Source organism: Grammomys surdaster, unplaced genomic scaffold (genome assembly GCF_004785775.1).
Source record: "Grammomys surdaster isolate TR1022 unplaced genomic scaffold, NIH_TR_1.0 125630, whole genome shotgun sequence".
Classification (NCBI taxonomy): Eukaryota; Metazoa; Chordata; class Mammalia; order Rodentia; family Muridae; genus Grammomys; species Grammomys surdaster.
Genome location: NW_021620469.1, coordinates 1,402,733 through 1,415,160, shown reverse-complemented (window position 1 = coordinate 1,415,160; position 12,428 = coordinate 1,402,733). Strand labels below are relative to the sequence as shown.

General features: G+C 41.8%; 1 pseudogene; it reads left to right on the top strand.

Annotated features, from left to right (window-relative positions):
- The first annotated feature begins 4,671 nt into the window (after nt 1-4,671).
- LOC114638813 overlaps nt 4,672-12,428 on the top strand; it is a 15,244-nt pseudogene continuing 7,487 nt past the window's right edge.

The following is a 12,428-nucleotide window of genomic DNA, read 5'->3' as shown; positions in this document are numbered from 1 at the left end:
AAGATTATACTACTTTGCTTTTATAGATCCAAATGAGTGAGGAAAGAGAAAAAGGTTAGGAGACAGGGTATCCCAAACTAATGGAGGAGTCCCAAGTTGGTCCTCCATTGGAGATGTCCCCACTCTAAAAGTTACCACAGGAGAGAGCACAAAGCACATTCACTGAGGTCAGGGCCTTTGACTCTCATAGTGGTTCTTGAATTTGGGAGCTTCACAGAGCAGCAATGGTATGCTAAATGAGCTTCATGGAGGAGTGGGAAAATAACAGTTTGTGGTAGTGTAGCTCCCCAATAGCCTACCAGATATGAGAAAACCATTAACAGACTGGAGGCCAAGATGTCTGTTGAGGCCTGGGCTGATCCCAGGATCATAAGAGAAGCATCACAGACATACATTAGAGAAATTACCCACACTGTGAAGAAGGCTTCTTAAACACGATCATCATTGTCTAACATGATTCTAAACAATCTCTCACTGATTAGAAAGTTGCTCTTGAGCCTGTCCTTATGTGAGCAAGGTACATCCCTGTGATTCCCACTCCAGCCTCTGCTTTTTGAGTGACTTGGGACAGGACTGTGCCATTGTCCATGTGGCATTCTTAAAGTAAGTGGAAGATATTCACCTAGTTCATCCTATTCTCCTCCTCCCAATCTCCTGTCTGCTCTCTCTTTTTCTTCTCCAGCATTTTCAGTGTCTCTAAGGTCTGAGACACCTTTTTCTGTTATTATGAGTGTTTAGTTTCTCTTTGAAGAACGAGCTCCCCAAGGGGCTAGAAGTGAGGATCACTGCTGTGACCCAATAAACTAGGACCCCATGCCATGGGCTTAGAGCTGAAGGGCTCCATTCATTTCCACACCAGGAGGTCTTCCCCATAAACCAGTGCAAATACAACATGAAAGGAGTTTGAGGGTGAAAGGAGGCATGATAGTGCTATATATACAATACTACTGCATGAAATTTTTAGAAACAAACATTTTAAACTTAAGAATTGTCTCTTGACAAGATGAAGGTGAAGAAGTTCTGTTTCATTTTGCTTTGCTTTTATAATTGCACAGGCATCTACTGTTATCCAAAAAAAGGAGAGTCAATAAATATAATTTTGTTTTGGATTTCTTATTATGGTTTTAGATTAGGTGGTCTTTTCCTAGAAGTTTGAGGATGTTTTCTTTTGGGCTTGAACTTCTCTACATAACTGTTTTCCATTACACCATCAAGTAGGATTGTATTATTTCAAGAATCCACACTCAAGTTGGATGCCACTTAGGGAGCCATCCTGTGTAATCACATTTTTTTTCTCAGTCAACTTCCCTTCTAAATACACAGGGAAGATTTTCTGTCTTCCTTAGATGGATGAGCCAGATGCAACATCCTTACTTAGGAAGAGAAAACTGGACATATGAATTATCACTGACCAAGGATACTTCTTTAAAGTCATTGTTCTTAAATTTATTTCCTACTTGAGGAAAGATTATGTATTCCCAAGGTGTCTACAGTAGGTTCTTCCTCTTGCACTCTAATCCCAATGAACATGATATCATCAGTGTGACATGATTGAGTTCCCTGCAATAGACATTACTGCCCCTAATGATGTATTTTGATGTGTTTACCAGATTATTTGCTGCCAGGCATGTGTCATTTATAGCAACAATAAAAGTACGCCAAGAGCATCTGTAGCTAGATTCACCACCCACTTAAATTTACAATAATCCATTGTAGTTCTCCAAGATGCGAATAGATATCCTGAAGGGAGATACAGCAGGGATCACCTTTTATGCATGATTCAATGACATGTAGTTACACTCTCCCCTGGATAGCTCCATGTATGCCATTGTTCTGGTTTCCTTTTTGGTAAGCAGAGGCAGTTGTGAAATTTTCCACTAGTTTCTAATATACTGCTCCTTCCTTAGTCAACCAGCCACTATGGTGATGATGTCAATTGGTGACTGTCTCTCCTACATCTGTATTCAGAAATTGGAAAATTAGACTGTTCATTTGGGACCCTGTGTGTGACCATCTCCAAAGCCTGTCCTATAATTGAATCTTCACAGAAGGATTTCAAGTCATTGCAAAGGATTATCAAATCAGATACAATGCACAGCAATAAAAAATAATTGATATTCTATTTTTCTGTAATTCATAATCCTGTTAGGAAGAAAATACAGAAGGATAGAGTTGGTGCCAGAACTTTCCTCAATGTTACCCAGTCTCTATCATGCAAAGAGATCTGAGTTTTCAGGTCCAAGAATATAAACTAGTTGCTGTAGGACCGTCATAAGATGGCTGGTTTTGGTCAAGGTGCTGACTGGAAATTTCCCAGAGACCCAACAGGTGTCCATTGCCTGTGAGGGATGGCCATCTGTTCTGCTGCATTCCCAGAATCCAGGTTCCTGACATGGTGTGATCTTCATTTGATCTGTACCTTGCATTCACCTTTGGCTAGAGAGGGCATGACTACAGGCTTCAGCCTTAAGAGATTTCCATATTCATGAGTTACCTAAAGGCCAGGGCATGGTGAGGCTAAATTAAGTTACTCCTTCTCAGTCCCTCCTCTTCCCCCTCCCCTATTTAAGGCCCTGGCTTAGATTGGGGGTGTACATCCAGATCCAACTACCACACCATGGCAGTAAAACTCTTGGAACCCACATAGTGTTTTAGTGTATACAAGTGCTTTTCTGAGAGGCTACCTTAATCTAGCTGCATAATATCTTTCTATTTGTAGTTTCTTCAAATATTGTATTTTTATTTTTAAAAAAGAAATAAAAGTTTTCATTCTTATTTAGACCAAAAATAATGTCTAAATCCCATCATTATCTTTGCCTATGTTCTTAAGTACTTAGATAAAATGAGGAACCACTGTACACTCTTATGGTCTACGGTTACAAATACCTGGTCACACAAAGTCTTGTCTTGCATGGCAAATAACCATAGGTGACATTGTTTATGTGGCAGGTTTTGCTCTACATGCCATAAATAATCATCTCACATATACAAGTATGTCTTTTTATCATGACAGGATTTGTAAAGACTTCAAATTATGTCTAGGTGGATGAACAAAACATTCCCCAGTTCTCCCTTCCAGTAAAGATCTCTATTCTATAAGGTCCAACCAGGAGGGAAAGCATGCATGAGCAATTCAGCACATGGGATCAGTTCAAAAGTCATTCTTGATGAGCTTGTGTGGGTAAGCTGAACCTAGCAGATCTGTGTGATTGCATTCTCTTGCTTTTGTCCTTGCAATCAAGAAAGTCAGACATCCACAGAAAAAGGTTATTGGAGGGGAATCAGGTAGCTGCTATTTGGAGATCAAATTCTGATATTTCAATGACTATGAAACTTTGAAAAGGCTTGATTTTTCTCAATTGTAAAATAGAAACAGCAATATTCAGGATTGGTAGGGTCTTAGGAAAGATCAGAAACATGACAATCTGTAAGTTATTAAAAAATGCACATAATTTTAAATTGATATTATTTAAGCAAGAATAAAATTTGTAATTAATAGTACATTTCTGTGTAACTGAGAACTGTGTTTAGTTTCCAGTGCCACATGAAAAGATGAAAGCACCAAGTCTCAATACTGATCTGCACAGATTTGGCATTGTTCTCAAGCAAGGAGGCTCCTCATATAACAAGTAAACCTGAGATCCCCTGTAGACACAGAGGTGGTACTTTAAACATTCCACTGTGTTTTCTGTTCATCCACCGGAATGAAAACAATAGATTATAGAAATTAACTAATTAAATGTAAGATCTTCCTGTAATGTGATATCATGAGAGTCCATTGAATTCTCCCTAAATGTGTATTGCAACAACTATCAAAGGGACTATTACTATGATTAGATCAGAACATGCACTTATAGCAGTTGTTCTCAACCTGTGGGTCACAACTCCTTTAGGAGTCAAGTTTCAGATATCCTGAATATTAGATATTTTACATTAAAATTCATAACTATAGCAAAACTATAGATGTGAAATATCAATGAAATAATTTGATGTCTGGGGTCACCACAAGATGAAGAACTGTATTAAAAGGTCACACCATTAGGTTGGGATCCACTGATTTAATTACGGACTTGGTCATGGCCTACATGCTGTGTATTCTACACACTCTCCCCACACCTTCATCCCTCACAGCTACATTCTCTCATCTCCTATTTTTTTGAATAAAGATGAGATGCCCTCACACTGATCAATACAAGCAATGGCCTTCAGGCTAAATCTGACCACCACCAGTTTTTGTAAGTAAAATGTACTCCCTCTCACCCATATTTTCACACACTACAGATGATTGTGTTTGTGCTACAACAACAGAGGCAAGACTTTACACTTATATAGCATGGGTCTCAAAGCTGACAATAATTCCTGGATGCTTAGAAGAACAGCTTCATGACCCCTGATCAAGGTCCCTCTCCCTTTGTGTTCTTGTCCTGCCTCCTGGGACCCACTTTGAAGGGTGCAATTGCCACCTCATTATGGGATCCAGAGTCTCAGAATCTGGCCACAGATTCAACAGCACCAGAGAGCAGAGTCATGAAAATTGCTCTAAGGAAAATAAAGCTGTTCCAAGCAAGAGCTGTGGTTTCTTGCCCTTCCTTTCTCCCACATTGGAACTATAAAAACATGAATCAGGACAGGGACACACCAGAATCTCACCAAGGCTGCTCCACCTGCAAAATGCAGGCCCTACTATTCCTGATGGCACTACTCTTGCCTTCTGCAACTGGAGATGGATCTGGTGAGTTTTGTCTTCATCTCCCTAACTTCTGAGTTTTCAGCAACTTACCTTAATCTCTTAGCTTTGGTAACAGAGATCCTAACATGAGGCAGGATCCTAAAGTGACATAGTCCAGGGAAAATCCCTAGGTCAAGGAAGAATGAAAAGGAAATTCCCCTTTAGAACATTTCCTCAAAATATTCTGTTCTGATAAGCAGGTCTTCTCTGGCCTTCCCTTAGTGCTGACAAAGACAAAATGAGGGTGTGGAGAAATATCTGATGAAGCAGAAAGTCAGAAATATGAATGGACATTGTGCTCTGAATCTAGGATGATGGTGGACAGGGAGCACTGTAAAGGAAAGATCAACAGGAGAGAAAAGATAAAAGGACATGTGGAGGGGCCTGAGCCCCATGTAAGGTGGAGTGGGCTTGGAGCAGTCATTCAGCTTTACCCCATCTTTCCTTGCTAGTGCTGTGATGGGCTGTTCCACAAGTTTGTGACCAGGGACTAGGGTTTCTTTGTTCCAGAGGAGATTATCGATGGTGTTGAGTCTAGACCACATTCCTGCTGTTACATGGCTCATCTGAAGATCATAACTAAGAAAGGTTACCCACAGTCAACTGTGGTGGGTTTCTCATAATCTGCCAATTTGTGCTGACTGCTGCACACTCTAAAGGAAGGTATGAGTTTTCTCTTCCTGTGAGTAAATGCAGGAATCGGAGTCACAGAGCAGCAGGCACCTGAGGAAGGCTCCCAGGTTTGCTCATCTCCAGATAGGCTCTCCTTAAACTGAGAGGGTAAAAGGAGCACAAGGCCACTCACTGGACCATTCACGTATTGTCTCCATTTTCAGAGATCAGAGCTTTAAGCAGGGCTAAAGTCTGAAGAAAAACCACAGTTCTTGCCTTGCTCTGCTGTCACAAGAGCTCAGACATAGGCTGGGGTGTAACTCAATGTAGAGTGCCCATCAGCCATGGGCAAAGCCATGGTTTCAATCCAAGTAGTGAGGGTCGAGTGTGGGGACAGTTCTCAGTCCTGTGTTTCCCTGAGCCCCATGCCAATGGTCCTGGAAGCCCCAGCTCAGGTTTCTCTAGGTGCTCTCTGCCCTAGGTTAGAGAAGAAAGACCCTGGTGTCCCTCTGCTTCAAAGGACTTCTCCCCATAACACCAGCATGTTTCAGTACTTCTTTCTCTGTCAACAGGGGAAACATAAAGCTCATGATGTGAAGAAGATAGAATCTACACAGCAGAATTAAAAGTCAAAAACCAAATAGGTCACCCAAATTACAATGTATCTTCTAAGCTCCATGACACCAAGTTACTGAAGGTGCTGTTATTTTTCTTATCAGTCTTAAGTCTTTCTTGCTCAACTTTTCTCCTGGTTTAGACTTTCAAATTCTTCCTTGTCCAATCTGTTTCCTTAGAACCTTCCCCTGAATTTTAAGTCATTGCTGCTCCAGTGGAAAAGAACCCACGTCCAAGCAACTGTCTTTGGTTTGACATCTCTTCTCTCCTTCTCCCAATGTCGGGGTGTAGACATCTTGGGTTGGCACGGGCCTGGAATCCCGAGACTGCAGGTGTTTGGCCATACACCCAGAACCCAGGGCCCTAACATGTGGTCTCATTTCCATTTAATCTGTAAGATCAGTCACATAAGACACAGGTAGAGGGCGTGACTAACAGGCCTCTGTCTTGAGATATTTACATATTATTAAGGCTGGCGGGCCTAGATAATTAAGTTATTTCTCCCTGGTCCCTCCTCCTTTCCACCCTTTATATAAGCCAGCTCTCCCCAGACTCTTGGGGGCCTGCACACATCCAGATCCAACTTTCACAACATGGACAATAAAACTTTCCTCTCTTGGATTCCACGTGTCTTTTCGAACCTGGGACTTTCTTATGTATGTGGGAACCTGCCCGTGGATAGGCCTTTGGGATCCTGCTGCAGCGGTCCGCAGGCCGCCTATACTGCTGTGTCCCCGCAGGCTGCCTCTGTTGTTGCTCTGGGACTCTGCGGCCAGTATGGTCCACCCACAGGACGGAGTCCCCCCCCCCCCGACGTGCGTGTTCATTCCCACACCCCAACATCATGAAGAGAAAGCTGAGTTGACTCCTTATGTAGACGTAACTCCCCTGCCTGGTCCCTCTGACTTCATTGACCCTGGGACAACGTGCTGTGCACCTGGATGGGAGCAAACTGGAGTGAATAAACCTATGTCAGATACCCTGAGAGAGGCTGAACTGAGAATCATGGAAAAAAGAGGCCTATAAAGAATATAGGCTTCAACACACTAACAATTGGAAATTATACAGTAAATGCAACTTACAATAAATAGTGTAGAAGAGACAAAAACCAATTTTAGTTTGACAATTAAAAGAGCCCTAAAACATGCACTAACCCTTGTTTAAAATCCATATCCTGTCACAACATTATCTCTAGCTATCCTAACATCATAGCGAGCTACAGCTAGCTTCCAATACGTCTCTGACAAAGTCTAGATCCAGTCTTCCAAAAGTAGACTGTTATTTCCTGTATTGGATTGATTTCTAGACCAGTACATGGTTGAGTCCTAATAGCTGGTCACCTTTAAGAAGAATACAAGAGACACAATTTTTCTTTTCAATTCTGTATCCTTCAAGGTCTAAAAACTTGAGGCAAGGCAGCTTGTCCCATCTTGGATATAGTGAAGCAAAGTGTGTAGAAATGTGACATGTCTGTTACAGGGGCCTATCAACCAGATTTGTCTCACTGCCCTGAGTATTAGAAAATCTTGATTCTCTGAAAAAATCTTGAAAGTGCTGGGAGAAGTGAGTTAGGCTTTAAGCAGAAGCAAGAGGGTAGCAAGCTTGATTATTGCTGGCATAACAGCTTTAATTCCATTAATTGCTAGCACCACTGCTTATGCACTAGCATTGACACAATGAGTTTAGACAACTATTTTTGTTAACCATCTAACAAAAAAAAATGTTACTAATGTATTGAGTATACAAAAGGATTTATATAGGTATCTGGAACAATGAATGATGCTCTATAACCCATTCAAATTATCTGAAGAAGGTTCAGGGTTCAAGAGTTAGGAGCCATCTCAAGTATCATGACAAATATCATTGGAGTAGTGTTACTTTTGAAATTCACAATGATTGTCATTATAATTAGAAAAAAGTTTAAAGACACCTACAGGATATCTGGCACAATCCTAACACCTCTCTGGGTGTGTTAACTTTGCATAGTGAGATTATAAATTTAAAGAATGCTGCTCTGTTGACCTTTGATGCTGCAAGTAATGCCGATAAAATTGCCCATGGCCTGAGCTCAGTGTTTCCATTTTGGTTAAACCTCAAGAATGGCATATATAGCTTGATCAAGCTAGCCCTTCTCGTCCTGGAAATATTTTTATTCCTGCTCATCATATTAAAGCTTATTTTTAACAACATCAACATGTTGGTAGCCTAAGTACATGACTTAAACCTGAAAATGGACCCCCAGACAGAGTTATTAAATTTACAGGCTGGTAAGACTAGGACGGGTAAGATTCTGCACAGAGCCTACCAACCTAAGACATAAGTGCATTGCTTTAGTAATTCATGTTCCATGATGTGTAAGGAAGGCATTCTTGTTAGAACAATGTAAGACAGGCTCAGTCTTGTTATCGAAATAAAAAAGGGGGAAAGCCTTTGGGGCTGCTTGGCAAGAAGGTGACATAGGCCAAGGACAAGGAAATGGGCTGCTTGGCAAGAATATTACATTGGCCAAGGACAAGGAAGTAGGCTTCAAGCAGGAATCTGACATTAGACTAGAACAAAGAAATAATTTCAGGTAGGAAGCTAAATTGTAGGCTACAACAAAAAAAGTAATCTCAGGCAGAAATCTGAATATTAGGCAAGAACAAAGAAGTAATTTCAGACAGGAATCTAAATTTTAGGCTAGAACAAGGACATAGGCTTCAGACATGAAGACCTTGGGATAGGATAGGGAAGTAGGCTCAGATACTTTGGTCATCCTGATAAGCCTTTTGAAACAGTGATCCTGGTAGTGTTCATGTAACTAGGTTTAATGCCTTGCTTTTTCTTCGACTATTTGTGTTTATTATACTGTTTGTTTCTCGACTATTTGCATCTATTGTACTGCTAGACCCTCAACCTAGAACTGACCTTAATATATGCATGTAATCAAAATGGTATAAAATCATAAAGGAAGAGGGCATATAGGATAGGGGTTCTAGGGAGGGGGAATGGGGAAAGGGGATGACATCTGTATTATAAATAAATAGAATATCCAATAAAAAAAAAGAAGAAAGAAAAAAAGAATATAGTCATTATGATGATAACTTCCAGTTCTGGATGGGCAGTCCCACAAAGCTAGGATTAGGATACAAGGTGAGTACACACCTACTTTTTCTCTTTACATCAAGCAACAGCATCAGTGAAGGAAGTGTGGCAATCAGCTCTACATGGCAGTCACCAATGCCTGTGTTCTTAGCTCCTATTCCTGTGGCTCTGGGAAGTGAAATTCTCTCTATACATATCATCTCCCTGTGCCCAAGCCCTTCCTGCAACCTTACCAATGAGGCTCCCGAACAGAAAGAAAAGGAGTAAAGGGAAACAATCTAAACAATGGGACAAGGACAAAGGGAGACAAGGGAGAACAGGAATTAAGTCCCTAACTTATATCTCATAGGAAGCTAAGACTTCTTAAGTCACTTTGGGATTATCTATGGTGGAAGGGCCTGTGTTTGGAGAAAGTATTCTTTGCTCATAGTCTTATTGTTCTCACCTAAAGAGAGAATCCAGGAGACCTCTACTATGTGCAGGAGTGGCCCATGGCATTGTGTTTCATGGACATGGAAAAAGAAAGCCCCCCATAATCTTCACCTGAATCTCCTCATATGTGCCCTGGATTAATATAGTCATAAGGGGAAATTAGTTGAGAAACCTGCTCAACCTGAGTCAGACCTACAAGCCAGAGCTCAACTGGTATCCGTTGGTTTGAACAAATCTTGTCCCCATTCTGCATCTAGCCTATCCCCAGCCTGTCCCAAAGACAATCTCAAAGACATGCAAGTCTGTGATGATGGATTGTTTCCTGTAATTCACCTCAATGAAGACCTAACCTCTTGCATGTGTGACCCCAAGCTGTGATCAAAACACTTAGCCCCTCTCTAAGCACAGTGAAGAATTGATTTGAGCTATTCTCTTGCCATGTTAGCCATCTCAACTACTGACCTCCTGGCACAGGGTGTGCCATTGTGGATTATTGAATACTAACTAACATGCATGACTGCATACAGTAAGATTTCACATCCAGGGTAATGAGCACTGTTCTGTTCTTCTCCTTCCCTGTCCTGTCTTCTCATCTTCTCTGTCCTTGTCTCTCAGATATTCTGCCATAAACCACATACATGCCTTAGACACTGCATCTTTCCACACATCATAGCAGATTCCATGTCTAAGTTAGATATGGCTGCTGATCCTTCTGTCATTATCCTCTCAATATTGCACTTGCAGCTAGAGGACAGCCTGCCCTTAGAAGTCCATGGACCATTACTGTGGATGCAGCAATCACATCAGGAAAGCATCAACATTTTCTGGAGTCAAACAGGGGAGAACTAGCCATCACTGGAAAGAGATTGTTTAACATTTATCATGTTCTAGTACTTAAGTGTGGTGGCTGTTGACCTGCTTCTGAGCCACCCACATAAAACTGTCATCTTCCTCAATGATCCAGCCTTTCAGAACAATGGCTGAGTCAGGCAAACTTCTAAGTGGCCTGCTTTCCTCTTCCAAGTCAAAGCCCCCAATGTCCTTAGTCAAGGGAAATGTTTTTTTAACTACTAGGTTCTGTGGAATCTGAAGGGGAAGAGACCACATTTGAGGCTTGCTGTGCCCTAAAGAGACTTAGTACAATAGTCTTGGCCCTTTGACTACTGTGTCATGAAAAGTTCTGTCAGGACCACCCTCAGACTAGGACCTCAGCACATCAGTCCTCCCACAGCCTACAATACTCAAGTATGGGTTTCCAACTTCAGCACAGTACAATAGTGATGTAAAGATAGATATCAAGGCCCCTCCCTTGGTCATTTTTGCTAGAGCAGACTTTAGCTAGTCTGCTCCCGTGAAGACACCATATCCGGACACATCCTAGAGGGACCACTGCACTCAGAGCAGCAGGTAAGAACCCTCCCCCAAACCAGAATCCCCAAATCTGCAGCTGGGAGTTCAGCTCACTCAGGACCCATCAACCACCAAAACCCTGCCCTCCAGAATACCATTCCTCTTCTGCTCCCTCTGCTTGGTCCTTGTTGCTGAGGCTGAATCCTAGCTGCTCTGCTCCTGTGAAGCCATCATATACTGACTGATACTAGAGGAACAACTATACCCAGAGCAGCTGACAATCTGCTGCACTCAGAATAGTTGAAAAAGATGGCCTCTCAGGAGCTCTAACCAGGATCATAACACCCAGGATCTTAGCTCTGCATCTGATCTCACAACACCCAGAGGAAACTGGGCTCCCAGGAGTTCTAACACGCCAGGATCAAAGGATTTAAGTATCCCAGAGGCAGCCTGAGTCCCAGAAGCTCTTCCACCCAGGGGCTCAGGATCACAGAATGACAGAGACAGCTAGACTCTGAGGAGTTGTGACACAAACAAGATAACTGGAAAGACAGGCTCCAGTTAGAGACAGTGAGTGCAGGTAGCAATAGAGATAGCCAGATGGCAAAAGGCAAGTGCAAGAACATAAGCAACAGAAATCAAGGCTACCTGACACTATCAGAACCCAGTTCTCCCACCATAGCAAGTCCTGAACACCCCATCACACTTGAAAAGTTGGATTCATAATTAAAATTATTTCTGATGATGATGAAAGAGGACTTTACAAAAGACATAATCAATGGGTTCCCCATGGAGGAGTTAGAGAGAAGGAGCTGAAGGAAATGAAAGGGTTTGAGGCCCCATGAGGAGAGCAACAATACAACCAACAAGAGCTCCCAGGGTCTAAACCACCAGCCTGGGGGCATATAGTGAGGGACCCATGGCTCCAGCTGTATATGTAGGGGAGGGTGGCCTTGTCGGGCATAGGTGGGAGAGGGGATTCTTGGTCTCATGAAGGCTGGAAGCCTAGTGTGGGGGAATTCAAAGGTAGGGAGGAGGGAGTGAACAGGTGGGTGGGGGCATATCCTCACAGAAGCAGGAGGATGGAGGATGCGATAGGGGATTCCTGTGGTGTGTGTGGAATAGGGAAAGGGTATCACATCTGAAATGTAAATAAAATATTCAATTAATAAAAATGAAGCTTCATAAAAGATTACTATGCCAAATAAGAAGAAAAATATAAAACAAAAAAGGATAAATGTAAAAGAATAAAAACAAGAGGGAAGATATGCTGGGGGGGGTTGTACTAGGGGCTTCTTTACTTAACATTTATTTAGATATAAGTATATCTAAATAATTTAGATATAAGCATTATATCCCCTAACATTTATTTAACTCCTTGACAGCTAGAGAAAGTCCTCACAGAATGAAGCATTTATACAGAAGTAATATGCACAAAAGCACACATACATTCATACACAAATACATTTATACACACATGTATTCATACAGACGTACTCAAGTCAGGTCCAGCCAACCAACATTCTAATCAACTTACATACTTAAACACACACCTATACTTACACACACACACACACACACACACACACACACACACACACACACA